Here is a 23,947-nt window from a genome sequence, read left to right on the forward strand (position 1 = left end):
TCTCTGGGAGTAATTTGGGTAAGGAGAGCTGTGGCACAGGATCATCTCCAGGCACAGATGGAAACCTGTCCCTTTCTGTTCCTTGGTTCCTGTGTCCTGATGGCTCTAGGCTGGTCCCTCTAGGACAAGGAATTTGAGCATAAGTGGTGGTCTTACCTGTGCTCACATGTGTGTCTGCACTCCTGGGAGATCATCTCTCTCCTGGCAGTATTTGGGCCTGAAGATCTGTGGCACAGGATCATTTCTAGGCACAAATGGAAACCAGAATTATCCTGTCCCAGGGTGCTCCTTAGTTCTTAGTCCTAAGGGTTCCATTAAGGTCTGATTTTTAAATATGACATTTACTAACAAGGCAGCTACAGCATCAGGGGCAGGGGAACTGAGCTCTTGTTGTTATTAAGCTGATAATGCTATTGTTAGCCATCAGCATCATTAGAGATTTGAAAGAAGGATAAATTAGAAAAGGAAGTATAATCCACTACCTGAATGGCTGTCCTCCTCCATGAAAACAAGGGCTTTTCTAGGTGAATAAGTCCTCAGTCTTTAGGACTGTGTAGCAGCCATAAGTCTTCAGCTGCTTCATGGAGCAACACTATCTAGTCCACTGTTAGAATGAGGAGATCCAAGAGACTTTGCTGAGAATGAGAAACTTGAAAAATGTCCTACCTTATTAAGACAGAACACGGAATATAATTCAACAGTGTTCACAGTTGAGATAAGGGCCTGGTGATAGACATGCTATGGGACAGTTGTTTGCTCAATGCCTGATTTTGACTTATTTGAAGCAAGCTCCTAATAGAGTTCCTCTATGCCCTATTCATCTTATTTGGAGGAGTTCATCCTGTGAATCTTTTTCATTAAATACTTAAAATGCCATATTCAGCAGATCTTTGAAGGTTATAATCTATTAAGTATACCTGGTTTTAAACAACTTTATTGTTTTTATATGTTTTCTTCAGCCTTAACCTTGAAAATATACACAAAATGCTAAATAAAGCTTATCCCTGTAAATGAATTACATTTTTCCTTAGGAAGATTACAAAGCTCTGAGCACATTTTAGAATTTGATCATTTATAAAATGACTGTCTATTAACGTACATGTCTTAACTATCTTTAACAGTTTCCAAGTTAGTAGCTTTTAGAAAATTAAGATTTTGTAGTTCTACCCTGTTAAGTTTGTATCTGAAAAAACTTGAAGATTTAATTGAAGACCCTTTAGCATCAAAATAAAAATCTGAGCCACAAATTCAGTCCACAGAGATTCTGGGAACTTTATAAGGCTAAACATACAACCCACAGAGGAATTAGAAATCTTATTTTCCTGATGTTTTTATTGTGTAGCTATATAGGATATTACAGTTTCTTGTATGACTCAGTTTATCCAAATAGCTGAAGCTTAACAAAGTTAGCAAAGACAAAGAAGCTATATATCTTCAAGCTGGTTCCTGCTAACTTGAACAGACCTTAGGAATTCAGTAACCTTGATTTCATAAATCAATTATACCTTTTTCACCATATATATTATTTATAATATAAAATGTTTACTCCCAGAACCAAAGAATGAATCCAAATCCAAAATATTTTGGAGATATTCAGTTGCCTTCTTAGTCTCAAAAGGACATACAATGACAACCAGAGAGCTCAGTAAGACTAAGAAGTCTTATGGATATTGTCTTAGTTGGTTTATACCAAGTGGCTAGTCAAGATGGTGGGGAGGTTATATGGCATGTGCTCTCGTTTAGCCTTAGTAAAGATGGCTGCCAGCCACATATTTGTTTCTATCCTGATGAAGTCATCAATTAATATGGAGGCAAACTACATGGTTGCTATTTAAAAATATCTATTTTTCTAAACAACAATGTAATCTAAGTTGCATGTATTTTAGATAGTTCTGAGCAGGGTCCATGCGGAACATAGAATGTAGTCTTCCAATGGGTAACTATTTTAGGTGGTTCTGAGCAGTAAATGGGTTTCTCACTAAGAACAGCTATTTGAACATTCAGCAAAGTACTCAAGAGTTTGGTGTGGTCAGATAGCTTTTTTAGATGATTGATATATGTCACTTGCCCAGTAACCAGGAGCCACAGGTTAAACTGATCAGAAGTAAGACTTGGATTCTTGACTTGAACCTGAATCTTCTTCTGCAGTGTCAAAACTAGAAAAGTATTGGCTGAGTCTGGGTCCTTGCCTGAAATTCAAACATGCTTGAGAATTAAATAAATCCTTTTGTTTTAACCACCCATTCATTATCTTTCTTTATTTTTCTCTTATTACATTGTAGGCCTCATGTAGCAAATACTAACCTTCAGTGTTATGTAGCAGAAGATGGCCTTGAACTTCTGATCCTCTAATCCATCTCCTACGTATGCTCAAAAGAGGAAGTGTTCTCCGTTAACTGCTCATCCACTCATCAAATATATAATACCTAACACATCTGCACACCAAGCAAATCATGAGAGAAGAAGACAGTGGAACAGCCATTACCACCTTACAGTGTAACTAGAAGGGGTATGCACAGATGTACTGCCATCACGGAAGCCATGAAGTAACACGGAGCATAGAGATATAACAAACTTTGATAGGAATATCCAACTAAGAGATCAGAAAAGTACTTTATTTTTCCTAAAAAGAAATATATTTTTTAAATGTGCTTTGTGAGTAAAAGTACAAGGAAGAGAAATCTCACCTACAGGTAAATGAAACAAGAGAGAGAATTTTTCATTCATTCTTAGAACCCAAGGGCCAGCATGGACAAAACCCCAGAGTGCACAGGTAAGTAGAAATATGGGAGGAATTGGGTTGCCCTAATACGGATCTGGGAGAGTTTTCTTACATAATTGAAGCCTTGAAGAATTTTGCTTTCTAAACCTTTTTCCCTGATAGGGAGGGAGTTTTATTGAATCAATCAATTTATAGAGAAGAGTTCTGAGACTTAGGAAGTACAAGCAAATTGTTCGAAACTCACACTTGAAGCATCATACACCAGAGCCTTGCACACCCAGCCACAAGCCCCCTTTTCCTGCATTTCTGCTTACAACACAGGAGAAAGCTAACGCCTCCTTTTTTCTTTAACTTAAGCCTGGTATGGCAAATCTCATGGGCATGAGATATAGGCAGCCTTTATTCAAGGGCCTACAGTTTCCCGTAGAGAATCTTAAGCAAGATATTTCATTTTCCTAGACTACTATGGTTAACAGTTTTTGTTTGCATGTTTTGTTATTTTTAAGTTAATAAAGAGATAATGATGAATCTCTCTGGGGAGAAACATGGGGACCCATCTCTAAGGGACCAAGAATATAGTGGCACCCGTGATGCTTCCCAGAGACTCCAAAACAGAATATAGAGTCAATGTTTATACAAATACATTATCAAGCAGATGTAAGCAGTTCCTGACACTATCTGAGACACTGATATTAAACTTTCTGAGAATTAAATCACTCATTAGCAAGACACCTCCCACCCAGACTTCCCAATCCTTACCCAACCTTGGAATTCACAGACTGTAGCCAGTGAGCCCCTCTTACATCCTCTGATAAGGGAAATGGAGTTGTCATTATCTCAGAAGGAGTATTCATTTCAGACTCCAGGACAGTGTTGGCCTCTGAACTCTTTATACTCATTTACTTCCTAGTCTCTGTTTCCCTACTTTGGGTGGTAAAGCCTGTTTGCTATGCCACTGAGAAAAGCAAACTGTAGAACTGCCCTAAAAGCAACTATCAACAAGATGGGAAGACACCAGCAAGCAGTTGAAGAAAATTAATGTCCCCTTAGTTACAGTACTATAGTGGTGTTTGGTCTATGAATTGGTATGATCAGCTCTCACTGTGTGGAGGCTGCCTTTTGAAGTCAATATAGTGTAGATGTGATTGGTTTCAGACCCAAAGGGATTGAGACACATATTTTACCTATCAAAGTAGACCTGGCCTTCAGGTTCTCCCAGCATCCCTCAGTCCCTACTTGGTATATCCTGCCCCCAATCTTGCCCTTTTCCCAGAGGCTCCTCTCTCTCTCTCTCTCTCTCTCTCTCTCTCTCTCTCTCTCTCTCTCTCTCTCTCTGTGTGTGTGTGTGTGTGTGTGTGTGTGTGTGTGTGTGTGCGCGCGCGCGTGCTTTCTCTCTTTCTTTCCTCCCATCCCCTTTCCCCATGGCAACTACCCTGACCTCAATCCTTGGGGCTAATGAACTCACCAAAAGCAGCTTCCTAATGAACTTGAATTTAGCATAGCCTAATATGACTTGAATTTTCTCATTGCACTGGCAGAGAAATAACCTATCAGATGGTGCCAAAACCTAGGATCAGCTGAGTCCCCAGCCTGATGGCCTGGGTCTTTCCTGGCCATTGGGGACCAGTCTGTCCCTCTATCTTTCTCCACTGGAAACACCATTCCATCAAGGCTGCACCAGAGTTAACCCTGAACAATCAGAGTTAATCTGAACAATGACCAGGGACCAGGTCTTTTTTTCGGGGGGGGGGGGGGCTTTGATACAGAGATGTTTTATCTGAAGTTACCCTCTCCCCCTGTGCATAAACCATTAGTTCCATCACAGACTAACAGTTGAGACATCAGTTCCATAGTTTGGGGATCTCCAATGAACATTGGAAAGATGGGTGCCATGAGATCTAAGACAAAAATTTATTCAAATTGGCCTGAACTCCCTGTGTCCAATTCATTCTCCCTTCACAGGATGGAGTTCAGGGTTCCAGGCACTGCCTAGCCTCACCCTCCCCAAACTCTCACCCTGACTTCCCTCCTGTCCTTGTGTGGCCCGGACCTGGTTGCAGCAGCAGCAGCAGCAGCAGCAGCAGCAGCAGCAGCAGCAGCAGCAGCAGCAGCAGCAGCAGCAGTGATTGCTGTGGGGACAGTGAATGACCAGCCTGCTAATTTTTAAATATCCTGCTGAACCAAGAGGAAGAAAGTATACAGGCTAGCTAAACAGCACCTGACTGGTCACCATCTTGACTTTGGGATAAAGAGGGTAAAACTAGGGCTTCACTGGATCCTGTATAAGGGCAGTAACATGTGACACAGGTAGACTAGGGAATCAGGTCTCCAAAAGATACTTGTGAATTGAGATAAAGATTTTTTTGTTTCTAGTTTCCTAAAAGCTAATATAACTAAAAAATGCAAGTTGATAACCAGAAACCTTATAAATGATCATATCATTGAATGTGTTTAGAATTATAGTTAAAGTCATGTTGAGAACTGATGCAATTATTAAGCTTTATTCAGCTTCCTGTTTTATGTTTGCTAGATGTACAGTTTAGAGCAGCTAACTATGAACAGACATAGATTGTCTAACCCAGATTGCTTACCTGTTATTGCCCATCAAAATTGTCAGAGACCTGCTACATATGGCATTTAAAATCTTAAACTTGAGATGCTTAACTTGACAGAGACTCCCAAATCCTATCAGTGACATCCCTAAGGTCCCCAAGAAGATAAAGACACACAAGAAAGAATTCCACCTGGATTGTGGTACAATAACCACTGAAAAAGACTGCTCCATTGCCTTACCTACAGCTGAGGCCCAGCCTGAACAGTAGACAAACAGGACACCAGACATGCCGTGAATTGCTTAAGACAAAGAAAAGCCAGTCTCCCAAGTTCCTCCTCTACAGGAAGGCATCTCAGATTTGCCAGACCTGGCAGCCAAGATAGGTTCTGCCCTGGGATCTATGCTCCCAATGAAGCTATCAATGTCACAGGGACCTAGTGGGATGACTGTCTGCTAAATGCGTAAGTAAGTCTGTCATTTTAATTGAAATATAGGCCAATTAGATTACAATACATCCTTCTCAGCTCTCTGAGAGGTTTGAATCCAGTAATCAACCACCTATGTCTCATGGTAAATAATTAGATCAGAAAAGTTTATGTAAGTTGTAAGGATATAAAAACTTCTAAGAAACTATTTGAAATTCTAGAAAGGTGTTTCGATGTTAGTAAACTCAAGTTATGAAGGATTTTTCTTTTTGTAAACTTAAAAAGATTCTTGTAAGCTTCAGAGTATCTACGGGAATCCACCTCCCACCATCAAATGGACTCAAGATAAGAACTGTCAATTAATAGCCTGTTTCCCTCCCCAATCACCCATTCCTGGGGATGGTATCTATTTCCTTTTCCCTGATCTTGGGAACCCCAACATCTCTGTACTGGCTAATTTTTGTGTCAACTTGACACAGCTGGAGTTATCACAGAGAAAGGAGCTTCAGTTGGGGAAATGCCTCCACAAGATCCAACTGTAAGGCATTTCCTCAATTAGTGATCAAGTGGGGAGGTCCCCTTGTAGGTGGGACCAACTCTATGCTAGTAGTCTTGGTTCTATAAGAGAGCAGGCTGAGCAAGCCAGGGGGAAGCAAGCCAGTAAAGAACATCCCTCCGTGGCCTCTGCATCAGCTCCTGCTTCCTGACCTGCTTGAGTTCCAGTCCTGACTTCCTCCAGTGATAAACAGCAATGTGGAAATGTAAGCCAAATAAACCCTTTCCTCCCTAACTGCTTCTTGGTCATGATGTTTGTGCAGGAATTGAAACCCTGACTGAGACAACCTCATCCAACTACCAAGAACCTGGGCCTAATAATTTCAAATATATACCCAAAAGTTTTTCTCCCTTAACTTGTATCTTCTGCCTCCAACATCCATGTGCTCTCTCAGAACCTACATCTAGAAAATCTCCAGTACAGTTACTGACAAGTGCTCTGGTCCAGCCTCACAGACTTCTTTGTCTTAATTTAGCTCAAGTTTTGATTAGAAAAAATGTTTATGCCAAAGCCAGCTATTGAGCAGTTTCCATGTCGGGGAATAAGCAGATCAAGTTACCTACACACACCTACTCCAAGATAGTCCCACAACCTCAAAAGCAGTGAAACAACCAGATATTTCCTGGACTTGGCTAACATTCCAACTTTATACCCATACCCCAAAAGTGATGTCCTAAGATCAGCAAGAAGTGGTCGTGGGTGATTATGGCACCCTTTACTCATTCTTAACCAACAAAAGACTGGAGTGTTTGGACCCAGGACAGAGGACAGAAATGTATATTTTACCTATTAAAGCAGACCTGGCCTCCGGGTTCTCCCAGCATCCCTCAGCCCCTACCTGCCTTACCCTGCCCCCAACCTTGAACTACCCAGCCCAGGGACTAGACTGCCCTTATCCTAGAGGCTTCTCCATATATAATCTCCCTCTCTCTCTCTCCCTCCCCCCTTTCTCCCTCTCTCCCCTCCTCCTTTCCCTATGGTTACTCCCCTATCCTCAATCCTTGGGGCCAGTTCACAAGAAAGCAACTTCCCAATAAACCTGCCTTTAATAAAATCTAACATGGCTTGAGTTAACTCATTTCACCAGCAGAGAAATAACCTATCACTGATGAGCAGACATCTCTGCTTAGATACTATCCTTCTGCCTACAAACTGTGTGACCATAGCAAAAATATTAACCCCTCTAAAACTGTTTTGGTCATCAAATAGAGCATTCACATCTTCTTGTTATCCCAGGAAAAAGAAGATGGCCCTGTGGTCAGTGCATTTACCTGCATGGTGAGTAGGCCATTTAACTAATTGAAGACTTTCTTTCCAGCCTCTGACTTGCTGGAAAGAAATAGGCAGCTAGCCACTTGGCAAAGTCATGTTAATTATCCCCAGAAAGAGATAAATAAAAACTTTGTTTCTCTATTATAAGTTTATATTATACTAAAAACTTATATTATACTAAAAATAGTAAATATTAGAGGGGAATAAAAATTGCTATATTGGTTTGTTGATTTTAAATTATAGACCAGAAACGGGGGAATAAACTTACCTTACACAAATAATAGAAGCTTATGAGAATTAAAGCTATATAAAGAGAAAGGGAATATATATTCATAGAGATATTAAGCTCCACAGAAGGGAGAATTTAGGGAGAATGAATAAGAAAAATGCTTTAAAGAAAATTTGAAAAAGTCTATGCCAGGGCAGCTCTTGGAATCTTTGAACATGTTCAACATAGAATTTCTGAGATCATTCAGCCTAGTGTGACAAAAATTAGAGCCTGAAAATAGACTTACAAGTAAGTAGAAGAGAATTTATTTATTTAAAGTTAAATATATAGATAAATAAATACTTTGAAGCTTTTGATCTTAAATGTGTATGACCATTAGCAAGGGATAGGTAGCCTAAACCTATCTCAGACAGTAGAAACTTAGACCTTGATCTCACTGTTAAAAATTAATCATATAAGAACAAAACAGAATATAGTGGAGGAGCACTATCCCAACAGATAATATTTGTTTAGAATGTTTTAATTGCTTTGAGTTGTTTTAATTATCAAAATGAAGATGATTGTAAGCTTGATATTAAAAATCCTCTGGGACAGAGAACTAGGCTATTAATTTGATTAATTCTATACCTTTAATAATTTCCTATTACTAGACCAAGGTTTTGGAAGAGAGGCTCTGTATTTGTGTAACAGGAAAGGAGAAAAGGCTTTGAACCCTTCCAAGATCTTCAAGGGTTCCTCCCCTTTCATATCTGATCTTGGCTACAGACAGAAAAGAAAAAGAAAAAAATCAAGACGACTGAATAGGACATGTAACTTGATCTGCTGGTTCCTCGACATGGGAACGGCCCAATGGCTGGCTTTGACATAAAAAAATCTCTAACCAAAACTTCACCTAAATTTAGACAATAAATCTTACTGGTTATGGAATCCTTAAGGTTCTTCATTCCCTCCTTCACATAGCACAAAAGAAGATTTATTACAATTGGCTATCTCTCACATTAACTCATAAAAAGACAGTTGTCTTTCACCTGCTCAAAGAAGGAACAAAATTCATCCTTAACTGGTCTGTGCACTTTGCACAATCCATAAAAATATCTTTATAGTACTAGAAATTTGGTTATGACATTCATATGTTACAGAATGTACAGCTTTGGAAAGATTTTTTGGGATGGTAATATAACCTGCTATTCCAGCCCTTTTGTGAGTTTTTTCACTAAGGTCTAGTTCCTAATTGGTTCTTGATTTGTCAATAAAGAAGGCTGAGAGTCAATTCCTGGTCAGAAAAGATCCAGGTGAGACTTCCAGGTATCAAGAGGAAAAAGGGATGAAGGAAAAGAGAGAGGAGTCTGTTTTCTGCCATGTTTCAAGATAAAGAGGACACAGCAATCATGTAAAATCTCAGGCAGCTAGGGCCTGCGGCCTCTGCTATGGGCAGATGGCAAAGGATGTTGGCAGGTGCTAGCTGATATAAGCCACTAAGTTTAGGGTAGAGGGAGAAACTGAGATAATAAATTGGTAAGGGCAGGAATTTCCAGCCAGGATATATTTGTGACCAGCAATTGTGCTTAGCAGGGAAGTTAAGGTAACAAAGCTGTTTGTGTGTCTTTTATCCACAGATTCAAAAGGAAGCTGGGTTATGGCTGGTTGCAGTCAATCCTAAAACTAAGCCAGGTGCAATAAAAAGGAGTCTAGAGGGGCCAGAGTGTGGTCCAGAGTCACAGGCAAAAGGCAGTAGCCTGTTTTTAAAAACAACATGCAACACCTCCTACCTCCTAAAGCTGTTTCCAGAAAATTGCTTCCAAAACAGGTTCAGGAGTAACTCATGATTCCATATGGCCTCAGTTCATACAGCGTTTCAGACGAATCCAACCAAAACCTAAGTCAAGTCCTGAGCCTTCTAAGCATACAGAGACTAGATAACAGATGCTAAGTCTAGCTTCCTTAAGTCCAGATTTTCTAATTTTCCTACCCCTCCCAACCCCTTTAAAGAATTTCCTGTTTCCCCATTCAGCAGGAGGAAGTTGTGCAGAGTTGTCTTCCTGATCCCTTGGGTTTGGCTGTCTGGTTATGGTTATTCTTTAAATTATAGCTGGGTTATCATTTTAAAGGATAATTTGGAAATGGTCATAATTTTGAGCAGAAAGGAAATAGCTGGGATGGATTACTAAATTTATTCTTAAGCAAAACATTATATAGCCACAATCTTACATCGGTAGAAATCTTTATAATTGATACAAATTTACTTTATAATTTTACATTGGTACAGAATTTATAGATTGATGCAGGTTTAAGGTATTCTTTGATGTAAAATTCCTATATTGATACAAAATTTGAAATTAATATTATTACTCTTAGATAGGCACTGTACCTATGCAACCCATTTAAGATTACAAGGTTTAGACCCAGCCCTTCAATAACTGCTAGTACAAACTGCTTAGGATGATAAAGTAACACGAGTTAAGGGTCAGATCTAAACTGGCGGTTATATTAGATTCTGATCTAATTACATTAAGGTGATGTCTATATATTTCTATAGAAATAACTAAAAATAGTCAACGTCCAACAATTCAGATATACTTTATATAAATAGATAGTCTTCAAAAACATCAGAAATCCACAGAATATGACATTTAATATTAATTCATTACTAAAGATCATTTAACTAGTACATGTCTGCTCCTGACAATACCCCCTTCTTGGTTCAAAGGATAGTCGAACATCAAAACCTCCATATGGAGTTGCTGCAGTTTTGGCAAAATATCCACTGGACAAAAATTACCCTATTCATTTACAGACAAAATCTACTGCCCAAGAAAGGGCACACAATGCAGGATAGTAGACAGTTAAACTCTGCAAATACAGAGTAAACAAGTCCTTTGTAGTTAATGCTTCATTTTAGGGTCTGTCAGATGGTCCTGGGCCTGAAGATTGAAAACTGATGCTCCGTTTTGAGGAATGGTGGACTGTCCAAGTAGTCAGTTGTCTCTACAAGGTGGTAGTTTTCGAAGATATGTTATGTTTTGTGCTTCCTATATCTTTAGGGAATATTTAGTTTTCAGATTTTTTACAGGGTTGAAGACCAATTATAGTGTCATAATCAAACTCAAGTTGCTTAACATTGAGGGATATGATATAGAAAGGATGGTTTTCAGATGGTAATACAAATTAAAATCAGAACGTAATTTGGATATAGAATTGTTAACTTTTTAAGTTAAGATAAATAATAGAGTACTTTATCTAATTAACAAATATGATAGGCTGGATGTTAATTGTATTCAATACTTTGTGATTTACATAATTGTTACGGTTATGCTCACTTTGTATCTGAAAGAAGATTTTTTTTTTTTAATTTGGACAGGAAAAGTGAGATGTTGGGAATTGGTTCTAATGCTTTATATTATTTCAGCTCCCAAAAGTCATGCTTCCAGACCTGAGAGTCCCTGCCCACAGCTGCCTTCAACTGATAATAAATAATTGCCATATAGCCAATGGCTGGGCAAGGAGATGGGGCTGGACTTTTAGATTGTGTGGGCAAGGGACAAAGAGAGAAGAAAGGAGGAAGAGAATCACCTTGACTTGGAGGCAGAGGTATCAGATTCAAGAGCTACAATAGAGAAACCTTCAGCAGTTTACGTAGAAAGGGAAGCAGCTCTATGGAGGGCAGGTGTGTGTGGGGGGTAACCAGAAGGTAACAGGGCAGCAAGTATAAAACATAGATTTAGAAGGTGTTAAGCCAGGAATGCCAGAAAGAAAACTATGCTAGCTGTGGGGAGGAATAGAAATGCCCACCCATTGAGCTAGTAAAGACATATCATATTAGCTGGCATGTGTGTCTTTTATTGGAGAATCCAGAGAGCTGTTGAGCAGATGCAAGCACATACAACCTGCCAGGAGCCAAAGTGATTTAACTAATTCGCAGCTACAGGCAATCTTGTGGCAGGGCAAGATAGTGCAGAAGTTCCTCCATCTTGTATTCTTGCTGAGGCTATTTCAGGTTCAATTAGAATTTGATCTCTTTGGTGGAGAATCCCATGGAAATACACCCAACTATATTCTTGGAGACAAAAGTCAGCATGTCCTAGCTAACTTAGCTTCTGTTAAACTATGAATTTGTATAGAACCCCATAACAGCTATTGTATCGTCTGTTACAACTGCTTGCTTCAAATCACTTACTTCAGAGAAACCCCCTGTAGCTGCCTAGCAAGATTGAGGGATGTGGTATCTACCTTTAAAAACTTCAGGTATGAAACATTCAGAGTCATACTGAATACTTGCTTGTGGTCCCAGCCAGCTAAAATAAAGACTTTTAATTGACTATAAACTCAGAGGTCATCAAAGAACAACCTGATATGACCCTATCTATGTTTCCCAAGAACTACTGTGCACAGGCATTCTCATGTAAGCTGTTGTAGTTAGAACCCCACCCAAAGTGCCAATCCAGATTTCCAGATCCATACTCCATTGTCACTGTGATGGAACTCCATTATCAAAAATCCTTGTTCTAGGAAACTGGAGTAATGGTCTTCCAGAGATTTATTCTTTACGAGGAAATGTTTGAAAAGCTGTCAACTGTTCAGCAAGAGTTTATTATCATCCTGTTCCCTCACTCCCTTCCCCTAAATTAACACAAACGATCTTTCTCCTGTATCATTTAAAGATGCAGCATGTTAGGCAAGTGAATGTGGAGGCAGGGCTACAAGACAAGCTGTCATACTGTAGATATGTGCTTGGTAGCACATAGGCTCATGGAGATTAGAGTTCGGAATGGCCCCTTTCAGCCATAAAGCCGTTCTGATGCCATGTTGCTCAGCAACATGAGTTAGGCAAGAAACAGAGCTATTGACTACTAACTACATTGCAATGTCTGTTTCTATGCGACTGCTTTCTATTAAGGAATAAGGTCACTGATTGCTTTTCTTACTCAATATTACTAGAGAGACTTTAAAATGTTTTCTAATAGGTTAGTTTCCATTATTAAGGAATTATTACTCTGTTAAAAGAACTAAGAAAACACAAATGCCTGTGAAGAGTCTAGCCTCATTGGCTCACCCACTCATTCACTAGGCAACTATTTACTAAACTTCCACCAGGAGTTAGATAAACATGGCACGTTCTAAGGATGTCATTAAATAAAAGCCACCAGGTGAGATGTGCATCATTCAATTCATGCTTGGCAATTTAAACCATCAAGAGACCCACTGCTTCCATGGGAGAAGAACTTGTAGTCACCTGTAACTCCCATGCATCAGTGAGGACCTGTTGGGTCTGGAGGCTCTTTGAGGTAGAAGCAGAACGATGCAAGTGGTAGGTGGGACATGCTGTGTTTCAGGCTTGTTTAAAACTGCATGAAGCTGATGGAATCCATTTATCCTTGGAGTTTCCACTTCATCCCCATAAAGAAACTGTTTTCCTCTTCTAACATTGATACAGGAATGTCTGGTTTAGGGAAGCTTTAATTCAGCTGCCCATCAGCAGCTTATGAACTTCTTTTAGTATTTTTTGTGGTGGAGATAAAGCCATTCTGCTTTGTGTTGTTCTTATTCTTTCATATATGACTTTAAAGTACACATAACAATCAGGATGCTTCATTGAAGAGTGCAGCTGCCTGACTTCTTTTTATGAATTACAAGGGTACTTCTCAGGGAAGGATCAGCTTAGGAACCTCAGTGGGGTTGTCTCCTCTGGAGGTCTTCTGAATCCTACCTGCTATGGTCTATTTCTCCATCTTTCTCTTGCAGAGCCATCTCTAAGGACATTATCTGTATTCCCCAAAGACTATAAGCTCCACTTACCATCTAGTGCCAGACTTATATTCCCATCTCCAGGAGAAATCTAGAGCCATAAGGAATGTTTTCCAGGGTATGATTGAGCTGATTAGAAATCAAAGCACTGTTCTTGCCTCCGGTACACTAGACCTGTACATCTTGGGAACACTGGAAATATAAATTTCCCGGACACCACCCCTAGTTGATTAGATGGAAGAAAGAATCAGTATTTAAGAGCTCCCTAGGTGGTGCTAACTGGGCAGCTGCAAGGACCCTACCTACAGCTCTCACTGCAGGTGAGACCTTTGTCATCAAAATGCTTTAATGACCTTTTGTTCTTTGGGGTTCCAGGAGAATTCTCTCCCTCAACTGGCTTAAATTTGAACATCTAAACTTGCCTAAAGGGCTAGCTCCATGGTGTTGAGGAGGGTTCTATGCTTGACTTACTACTGTTGTCTTCACCCTGAACTTCTCCATGGTCCCTGCTGTTCCAGAAACCCCTGTTGCCAAAAAACCATGTGGAACTCCATGATCTGTGCTCCCACTGACTGTAAAAGGCAAGGAAGTTCCTTTTGCAGTGGTATGGATGACTGTAGACTCACAGTTGAGAAAGAGAGAAATAGGCCTTGGTGACAACCTCTACCCACATCCCATCACCCCACCCCCACCTTCACCCCCAACCCTGCCAAAGTAACAATATAGACAGAAAACCATCAAAGAGAACTCTTAAAAATTGTGATAAGGATACTGGAGTTTTGCTCTCCACAATTGAGGGATTCTTGCAGGGGTGAGGGTAGGGAAGGACTCAGTTTTCTTTAAGGGGCTGGACATGGCCATGCTCCAGGGAGGATACCTACAACACAAATTGGACTTGTGTTTTGTTTTTCTTCTTTTGGGGGTTGGGGGATGTCACGAAGTTTGGTGGGGCATACCTGAGTGGTCTTGGAACTGAGTGTGATCAGGGTACATGACAAGAAACTTCCAAATAATTGATAAAAGTATGTTGTAAAAACATTTATGCATAGCTGGTGACTCTGAATGCCTGTCCAGCCTGCTCCCATTCTGGGGCTGGACTTCCTCAAGTAGCAATCATACCTCTGCTATGGTCTCTAATATGGACTAGGTGACTGGCTTTTCTTATTGTTCTGCAAAAGTGTGCTGCCTCTAGGGAAAACTTTTCCCGTCTGTCTGTATTTCCTGTTGTTCTATTTATAAATAGCATCTATCCCCTTGGAGGTACATTGCCAATATTTCATTTTCTTACCAAGGAGTGGTACCTCTGCTTGGTATGACTTGGAGAAGATACATCAAGGCACCTGCATGGGTCAGCAACAGATCACATCTACACCCCAGGCCTCACATTCTGTTTAGCTTCCCCTGTGGCTGCCTTTGCAGGGAAGGTTCCCTGTCTGCTTTGTCCTTAGAAACTACTGTAGTCTGAACATGTACAGCAGCTTTGAGGCAGTTTCCCAGGTGTGAAAGCTAAATGTCACAGGAGAGGCACCCTTGGGCACCCCAATTATCTTGCCATTCCACTTAAATGAAGTTTAGTTAAGGGATTAGCTGAGCCTTGTTTCTCATGGTGGCACATGGCTGGGATTCCAACATTTGGAAAACTGGCTGGAGACTTTCCAGTTCAAAGTCAGGCTTGGCTAATTAGTAAGATTGTCCCCCAAAGTGTGTGTGTGTGTGTGTGGGAAGACAAAGAAAAAGAAGAGGAGCAGGGGAGGAAGAGAGGGAGAAGGTAAAAGGAGCCACCCCTCATACCCTCACACCCACACTCACACCTCACACTCACAAAACAAAAAAGCCACTATCAAAAAAGTCTTTACTATATTTTATTGGCTCTAGGTACATATTAAGTAGTAAGCACAAGATATTGTCACATGTGGCTTGGATGAAGTTGTACTCATGGAGGTTAGGAGTAGGACTATTTCCTGTAGTTAATCAATACGTTGACCTTTTGACCTCTGGCTCTCATAAGTGTTTCTCTTGTTCCTTTACTCTACTGCAGAAAAACACATGAGTGCTAGTCCCCGTAAACCAAACTGTGATACTAAGAGATTATGAACTGTACTGCTCCTTCAGCCTGCCATACTAGACTCAGAACCACTGGAAGGAACAGAGAGGAGCTACTGGCTGACCCTGAATGACTGACATGACCAAGCAGACATGTCACAGGGTGTTCTGCTTGTGTGAGGCCAACAAAGAATGGGATTCCTGGGCCCTTGGACATTGTGAAGGATTTCTCTGCATTGTGTGTGGAGTAGGGGAGTAGTATCTGACCACATGGCCGCCCAGCTTCTCCCACCTGCAGAGCTATGAGTTTCAGAGATGAGTCCTTCTCAAACTTAGTGAGTAGAGGGTGTAGAGGCTAAAGAAGCCACTGGTTGAGCAACAGAAGGGAAGCAGGCAGAACAAAAAGAGAATGCCAGCCTTCCTCTGCCTGTATAATACTATGCTGGCAAGTGGGGGCTATGCCCACAGTGTACAGGCAGGTTGGCAGTGAGGAAGCAGGTCACACAGGGGTCTTCCCTCCAGGAAATAGCCTCTCTTTACAGCAGTTTCCCAGTATGGAGGGTAATGAACACCACTGTTGATCCAATTTGCTTTTTCTTCAGTGTAGAACCCACCCTGTGCTGTCAGCCGGTGGATTTATTGATACTGCAGGAAGTTTGGAGAAATACAGAAATTGTTATGGCTTTCTGGTTCTTTGTTTGAAGAGAAATGTTTGAATTGTCCTATTTGACAGAAAGAAAGAAAGAAAGAAAGAAAGAAAGAAAGAAAGAAAAGAAGGTAGTCTTGACAGTCAGAATGCCTATTTCTTACACTAAAAGCAAGAAAATAGGAAGATTCGAGGAAATAAAATATGCTTCTATTCTGTAGTTTTCCAATTAGTGACATAGAACTGAAATGATTTTTGTGAAAAAAATTATGTGCTAAACTAAAATAAATACTTCTAGTAATGGAACAGTGTTAGTTATGAAACTGGTGGCTTTGCCCTCTAAATGTCATCAGAGCAACTGGTCAAAGAAATGGCATATTGGTGAGTGTGTGTGTGTGTGTGTGTGTGTGTGTGTGTGTGTGTCCCTACCACTAATAACACAGAACAGATTGGGTCAGGCCCCATTACTGAACACACCTAATATTGTTTCCTAAATTTTCAACAACTATTTAAATAGAAGCCAGAGAAGAAAAATTGCCTCTCACCAGAAAGCCTTAAAACACACAAAAAGGCACCATATTGCCACTTTAGGGACACATTTGTTCCCTGCTGTTGCTATTTTATATGTCATTTCAGTCCTGCAGTTAGCTATAAAGCAAATCTTTTCTTTTTCCGGAGAGGAATAAGAGCTGCCTGAAGGGAAACCAGAATGGGAAACATCCTTAAAATGACTTATTTACAATTGGCAAGGAGATCCAATATGAAAAGTGTAGCTTGCCATTTTGAAGGTAGGAGCCTTGCTTCTTTCTCTAAAAACTTTCCCCGAGGGCCCCCTATTGGCCAAGCCAAAGGCTGTCATGAAGGAGATGCCTGTTTTTCAGAAACTACACTGGACACTAACTTATTCTCTGCAATTAGGAAAATAACACCCACTGAAAAGGAATATTTATATTGCCAAAGCATATAGGAGACCATCCAACCATCAGTGGAATACTGAAGATAGATCAAAGACTGCCTGTCAATGACTCACATTTAGCTCATGTGTAGTTTACAACAGCTTCATCCTTTTCTTTAGGAAACATCTCCCTGAGATGTGGCTAGGTGAAAAGGACTCTACTTTCTCTCTCAAAAGAAGGAAAAAGTTTACCCAGCTGGATGTGATGACAGGCCTCAAAGATGACTCCATAGATCTTCACCCCAGAGTATTCGATCTCTCATGCTATCCTACCCTACAATGTCACAAGTGACCTGCTCACTCAGAGCATGCAAGTGTGCAGGCTCCAGGGCAGGCTTTGTGATTTCTTTAACCCACTATATTTTGTTTTTTTTCCTAAGAGGGTTGTCAGCTTCTGGGGTTGAAGAAGGCCCAGGAAAGAAGCCCAAATACAAAAGAAGCAACTTGCTAGGTCATGATTGAGCCACAGTGGATTGAATCTTAGCAATACCAGTTAGTTCAGATGGACTAACGCATGGCACATTAGATTGAGGAAAGCCTAGGCGCATTCTGTTCAGGAGTCTATGTTCCAATTAGTGTACTGTTTCTTAGACAATTGTGAGTCCTCTATGAAGAGTCTGCTTATGAACTCTTTCATCCTGTAGCCCAATAGTCAACAACCTGGCATCTGCCATGTCTTATATTATCAAAGAGATTCTAGAAACTATCACCCCATAGGATGCCCCATCCAGTCCTTTTTTTTTTAATTTTCCTTTTTTTTCTTGTTTTTTAATTAGATATTTTCTTTATATACATTTCAAATGCTATCCTGAAAGTTCCCTGTACCCTCCCTCCACCCTGCTCCCCTACCTACCCATTCCCACTTCTTGGCCCTGGCATTCCCCTGTTCTGTGAGCCCAGCTCTGTAAAAAAGAACCTGAGGGTTTTAAGGGGGAGGTGACATATAAAGTTTGTAATACTAAGGGGCCGCTCTTCCCAGTGATGGCCGACTAGGCCATCTTCTGCTACATATGCAGCTAGAGACACAAGCTCTGGGGGTACTGGTTAGTTCATATTGTTGTTCCACCTAAAGGGTTGCAGACCCCTTCAGCTCCTTGGGTGCTTTCTCTAGCTTCTCCATTGGGGGCCCTGTGTTCCATTTTATAGATGACTGTGAGCATCCACTTCTGTATTTGCCAGGCACTGGTATAGCCTCATATGAGACAGCTATAACAGGGAGATTCAATGCAATCCCCATCAAAATCCCAACTCAATTCTTCACTGAGATAGAAAGGGCAATTTGCAAATTCATCTGGAAAAATAAAAAACCTAGGATAGCAAAGACTATTCTCAACAATAAAAGAACCTCTGGTGGAATCACCATGCCAGACATTAAGCTGTACTACAGAGCAATCCTGATAAAAACTGCATGGTACTGGTACAGCAACAGACAGATAGATCAATGGAATAGAATTAAAGACCCAGAAATGAATCCACACACCTATGATCACTTGATCTTTGACAAGGGAGCTAAAATCATCCAGTGGAAAAAAGACAGCATCTTTAACAAATTGTACTGGCACAACTGACGGTTATGTAGAAGAATGTGAATTGATCCATCCATATCTCCTTGTACAAAGCTCAAGTCTAAGTAGATCAAAGACCTCCACATAAGACCAGAGACACTGAAAGTATTAGAGGAGAAAGTGGGGGAAAGTCTCAAAGATAAGGAAGGGCACAGGGGAAAAATTCCTAAACAGAACAGCAATGGCTTGTGCTGTAATATCAAGAATTGACAAATGGGACCTCATAAAATTGCAAAGCTTCTGTAAGGCAAAAGACATTGTCAATAAGACAAAAAGGCCACCAACAGATTGGGAAAGGATTTTTACCAATCCTAAATCTGATAGGGGACTAATATCCAATATATACAAAGAGCTCAAGAAGTTGGACTTCAAAAATTCAAATAACCCCATTAAAAAATGGGGTTCCGAGCTAAACAAAGAATTCTCAACTGAGGAATACCAAATGGCTGAGAAGCACCTGAAAAAAATGTTCAACATCCTTAATCATCAGGGAAATGCAAATCAAAACAACCTTGAGTTTCCACCTCACACCAGTCAGAATGGCTAAGATCAAAAATTCAGGTGACAGCAGATGCTGGCGAGGGTGTGAAGAAAGAGGAACACTCCTCCACTGCTGGTGGGATTGCAAGCTTGTACAACCACTCTGGAAGTCAGTCTGGAGGTTCCTCAGAAAATTGGACATAATACTACCAGAAGATCTAGCAATACCTCTCCTGGGCATATACCCAGAAGAAGTTCCAACTGGTAATAAGAGCACATGGTCCACTATGTTCATAGCAGCGTTATTTGTAACAGCCAGAAGCTGGAAAGAACCCAGATGTCCCTCAACAGAAAAATGGATGCAGAAAATGTGCATTTACACAATGGAGTACTACTCAGCTATTAAAAACGATGAATTTATGAAATTCTTGGACAAATGGATGTATCTGGAGGATATCATCCTTAGTGAGGTAACCCAATCACAAAAGAAATCATTAGATATGCACTCACTGATAAGCAGATATTATCCCAGAAACATAGAACACCCAAGATACAATTTGGAAAACACAAGAAAATCAAGAAGAAGGAAGACCAATGGGTGGATACTTCATTCCTCCTTAGAATAAGGAACAAAATACCCATGAAAGGAGTTACAAAGACAAAGTTTGGAGCTAAGTCAAAAGGATGGACTATCCAGAGAATACCCCACCTGGGGATACATCCATAATCAGCCACCAAACCCAGACACTATTGCATATTCCAGAAAGATTTTGCTGAAGGGACCCTGTTAGAGCGGCCCCATCCAGACCTAATGGAGACAAGTAATAGAAAATCATAACATACATACTAAAGATTAAGATGGGGTATACACAGAGTATTGTAATTTTCTTGGCTAAGGGAGAAACCAACTGAATCTTGAAGCGTAAGGAATGGCTAGTACAGGAAGGGACATTTAAGGTCATCATCAACAGTCAAACTGAAGCATCAATGTGAAGCCAAGAAAAGGCAGGGAGGAGCACACCATAGAGAAGAATGGACTGTTCGTGTGAGAATAGATAGAGTTACAAGGTGAAAACTAAAGGATGGAGGGCAATGTCTGCAAAGAATGGGTATTATACCTTAGCAAATGGTCCTCCCTAAAATAATGACTTTTCTTTTTATAAAACCAAAGGTTTCAACAAGAGAACTGTAGCATAAATAAATGAAGACATGCATTTCAAAATGCAGAGAGTCTTCAGTTCTTTCCCCAGATCTCTGCCTTCATAGGACCACATTCTTATCTTTCCTTTTTGTGCTGATGAAGTGATCATGCTTGCTTGCATGCATGCATACAGGGAAGCTGCTCAGGATACTCTAGATCTCATTGAATTTATCTATCTCTGCCATGGTGATATGTCACCTCCCCCTCAAAACCCTCAGGTTCTTTTTTACAGAGCTGGGCTCTTACAGTCCACAGCAGATATCACCTGGCATCACATCTGGAGCTATCACACATTAGTTCATCTGTCACTTTCCTGAATAGACTGAAGATCTAGTGTCTCAGTCTTGAATGACAAGCCTATTGTCCTCAAATTGGTACAGTCTTGAAGACTCACAGAAATGACAATGTTCCTTTTTCTTTTTATTTCATTTTATTTCCTTCTTTTCTGAGACAGGGTCTTTGATGTAATCTCAAATTCACAGGTTGCTGAGGATAAGTTTGTAATGTTATCATCCTGCATCCACCTAGCAGCCACTGGGATGATTAAGCATCCCCCATATGTTCTGACCAGAGTTTGCACACAGTGCTTAATGAACATAAAGAATGTTGTTGACACAAACCTGAAAGTACTCACTTTGGCTTTCGAGTACGAAGCTGGATCTGCAGGAAGCTCCCTAGGAGAAGCCTGCCTATATGAATGGCAGCGAAGAGGGTTCTGTGAGATCCTAGCCAGAAACCCCTCTTCAACTCTGCTGATTGGAACTTGGGCAAGAAAACAAACCAGACATTGGGGAGGAGCCTGAGCTGAAAAGATTTGGAACTCTTCTGGCAGTGGTCTGGGAAAAGGCCTTCCTTTGTGAAGAGCTGATTATTAGACTCAAGGACACAAGATCTTGTAACTGAATTGCTCAAAAGAAAAGAGAAATAGAGAACTGAGAGGGGCTTTAACCACCCCCAAGGAGCCCACCTTTCAAGACTCACTTGAAGGCCTCAGAGAGCAAGGTGGTGGTGATTTAAGAACAAAGGGGTCTCCAAAACACCTACCTGTGCTGTGGGGGTAGGCAGTGTTTTGCTGACATGGTGGTTTCCCACAGTCTTCAATGGAAAATGCATGTGTCCATTGCTCAAAAAATTTCAAAGGAAACGAACAATGTCCTGGAAGAAAGGACAATATAATGTTATTTGCTTACTTGACTGAATCATTTTGTTGTATCTAAATATAGCCCTGAAGTTAGAAAAGTGATATTTTAATTCAGAATTACAGTCACAAACAATGATTGTAGAACACAGTGGCTGGAATGATGGCTATAAATTCAGTCTTAGCCTTTATAAGTAGAAGATGAAAAGAACTAAATTATAAATGTATATGTTATGTGGGGGTAAAGAGAAGGATTTTTACATCAAAGTTTGCCTTCACCATTGTTCCGTGAATCTTTAAAGCATAATTCAAATAAATGGATGGGATAGTTAGCCAATGATATGAAATTGTGTATGTGTATGTGCATGTGTATGAGAAAGTTTTGATGATACAACAATCCAGAAAATTAATCCATGTTTCAAAGTCCTGACTGAAGGAGCTGAGAAGCTTGTATGCTTCTTCACTGCCAATCCTGCCGTCATCGCCCAGTGCTTGCCTTCTTACTGCCACCCTTGGCTTGTTCTTTCACAGGGGAAACGTTATTAATTCTTCAAATTCTTCCAATCTCTTGTAAGCTCAGTATTCAAAGTACTTGAGCTTACACAAATGGTGACAGTTCCTTATCCCAACAACTTATTTTAGCCACGAGAAGCTAAGATTCCAGAACAGAACTTGGCCCAGGTCCAAATGTCAAAGCCAGAGATTCACCTAAGTATAACAACAGCTAAGATTCTTATGAATCTTATCTAGAGATAACTGGAAGGAATAGGAAGTTGACCATATCCCCAACATACTTGAGTGAACAGAGCTCCCCACAAGGCCCATGGAGTCATGAGTCATGGCTCTCACTATGAAGTGCTGGCCATTGTAAAGCAAGAGGTCAAATAGAAACATTCCTTAAGTGGCACATTGGTTGATTCAAGTGTCAGAGTCTAAGGAGGCACCAGGTGTTTTGGACTGGAGTGTCCTCTGATGCATTGTGTTCCAACACCCTGAGAATAAGTAACTGTTGGTCCTAGGAAGCCTGGGCAGCTCCTCAATCAGGAAATGATTTTGCATTATCCCAAAAGAGAGAATAAAATCATGTGATCATCTTTGTTTTTCTACTTTCTCCATGACAACAGAAACTTCCACTCTGTAGTTTGCAGTTGCTCATCACAGAGTCACATTGTTGTTTGAAATGGAATGCTGCTTTCTGGCTGCATTGAGATGAGAAGCACCTGCAGTTCTGCAGCATGAGCTACAGCTTCACCAAAGGCGTTCAGACCAGCAGTGAAGTGAACTGAAATCCAAGAAAGGGACTAACAGCAAACGTTCCCTCTCTTCACAAGATTGGCTACAGGTATTTGTCATAACAATGGAAGGTGTCTGATGAGGTAGGCTCTCTCAGCCTTGGCACTACTGATGCCCAAGCTGGATTATGGTTGGAGGCTGAGATGTCATGTGCACTTTGAGATGATTCTCAGCCCCTGGGAGAATGTCCATTCATGCTAGTTGTGTCAAAGCAGTATTCCTCCAGATATTGTCTGAAACCTTGCACACAAAGTCCTTTGTTCTAGAAAACGATAGCCCACTCTTGTTTAGACAAGAAAAGGACTTTTGTAATTGGATAGTGTTGGAGTCAGCTACCAGCAATGCCAACAAAACCAGCTTGAATTTTCATCTTAGAGAAAGAGGTGAAAGGATGGGGCAGGTCATAAACAAAAGTGTCCCTGACTTATTTTTAATTATCTTGAGGCCTCGGTCCATTCATTGATTGACTTATGAACACAACCTACTAATTTTTTAATGTAAATCATCTAAACTTTCCCCTAAAGCAGGGTTTGATTAGATAGGATAGAAAGAAAAGACTACTTGGCTAGGTAATCTATGATTTAGCTTTCAGACTTATGCAGACATTTTAAACTTAAGGGTTAATCATTACTCAGCTTACTGTAGTAGTGATTTTTCAGTGATTCATCTTAAGTGTGCTATTCCATGGGGCTTAGTTTTAAATGCCATAGTAGAGGATGTTGTAAAAGAATTCATTACATTCGACTTTTAATCCAGTAGACTGAGTAAATTATTCTGCATTTTGTGGACACACTTTGTGCATTCAGTTAATGAAGAAAGTGATTGACATGATCTGAAGAGGAGGAAATTCTGTCTGTAAACTGTCTTCAAATTTAACACTTCAAAATTACTTCCTGTTGAAGCCTCAACCTAATGTTGAAGATGACAGACTTCAGAGCTTTAGGAGAACTCAGGCCAGTTTCCTAAATCTGCAGATAGAAAGAAGATAGATAGACAGACAGACAGACAGAATAGACAGACCAACAAATGGCATAAAGATAATCAATAATTAGATAAATTGAACTAGATGATAGATAAATAAGAAAGTATACTAGAAAAATAGATGGTAGATTATAGGTAACTAGAG

At 40.4% G+C, this 23,947-nt stretch overlaps 1 long non-coding RNA gene across 1 annotated transcript in view; it reads right to left on the reverse strand.

The window, feature by feature from the left end:
- Window positions 1-214: 214 nt before the first annotated feature.
- Window positions 215-23,947, reverse strand: part of Gm32121 — a 77,112-nt gene continuing 53,379 nt past the window's right edge. Inside the window, exons 2-3 of the long non-coding RNA XR_383103.1 lie at window positions 21,435-21,545; window positions 215-244 (exon numbers count right to left, since the gene is read on the reverse strand). This is a non-coding gene — a long non-coding RNA (predicted gene, 32121). The remainder of the gene's footprint in view (window positions 245-21,434; window positions 21,546-23,947) is intronic.

This window comes from Mus musculus, chromosome 14 (genome assembly GCF_000001635.26).
Source record: "Mus musculus strain C57BL/6J chromosome 14, GRCm38.p6 C57BL/6J".
In the NCBI taxonomy this organism is placed as follows: Eukaryota; Metazoa; Chordata; class Mammalia; order Rodentia; family Muridae; genus Mus; species Mus musculus.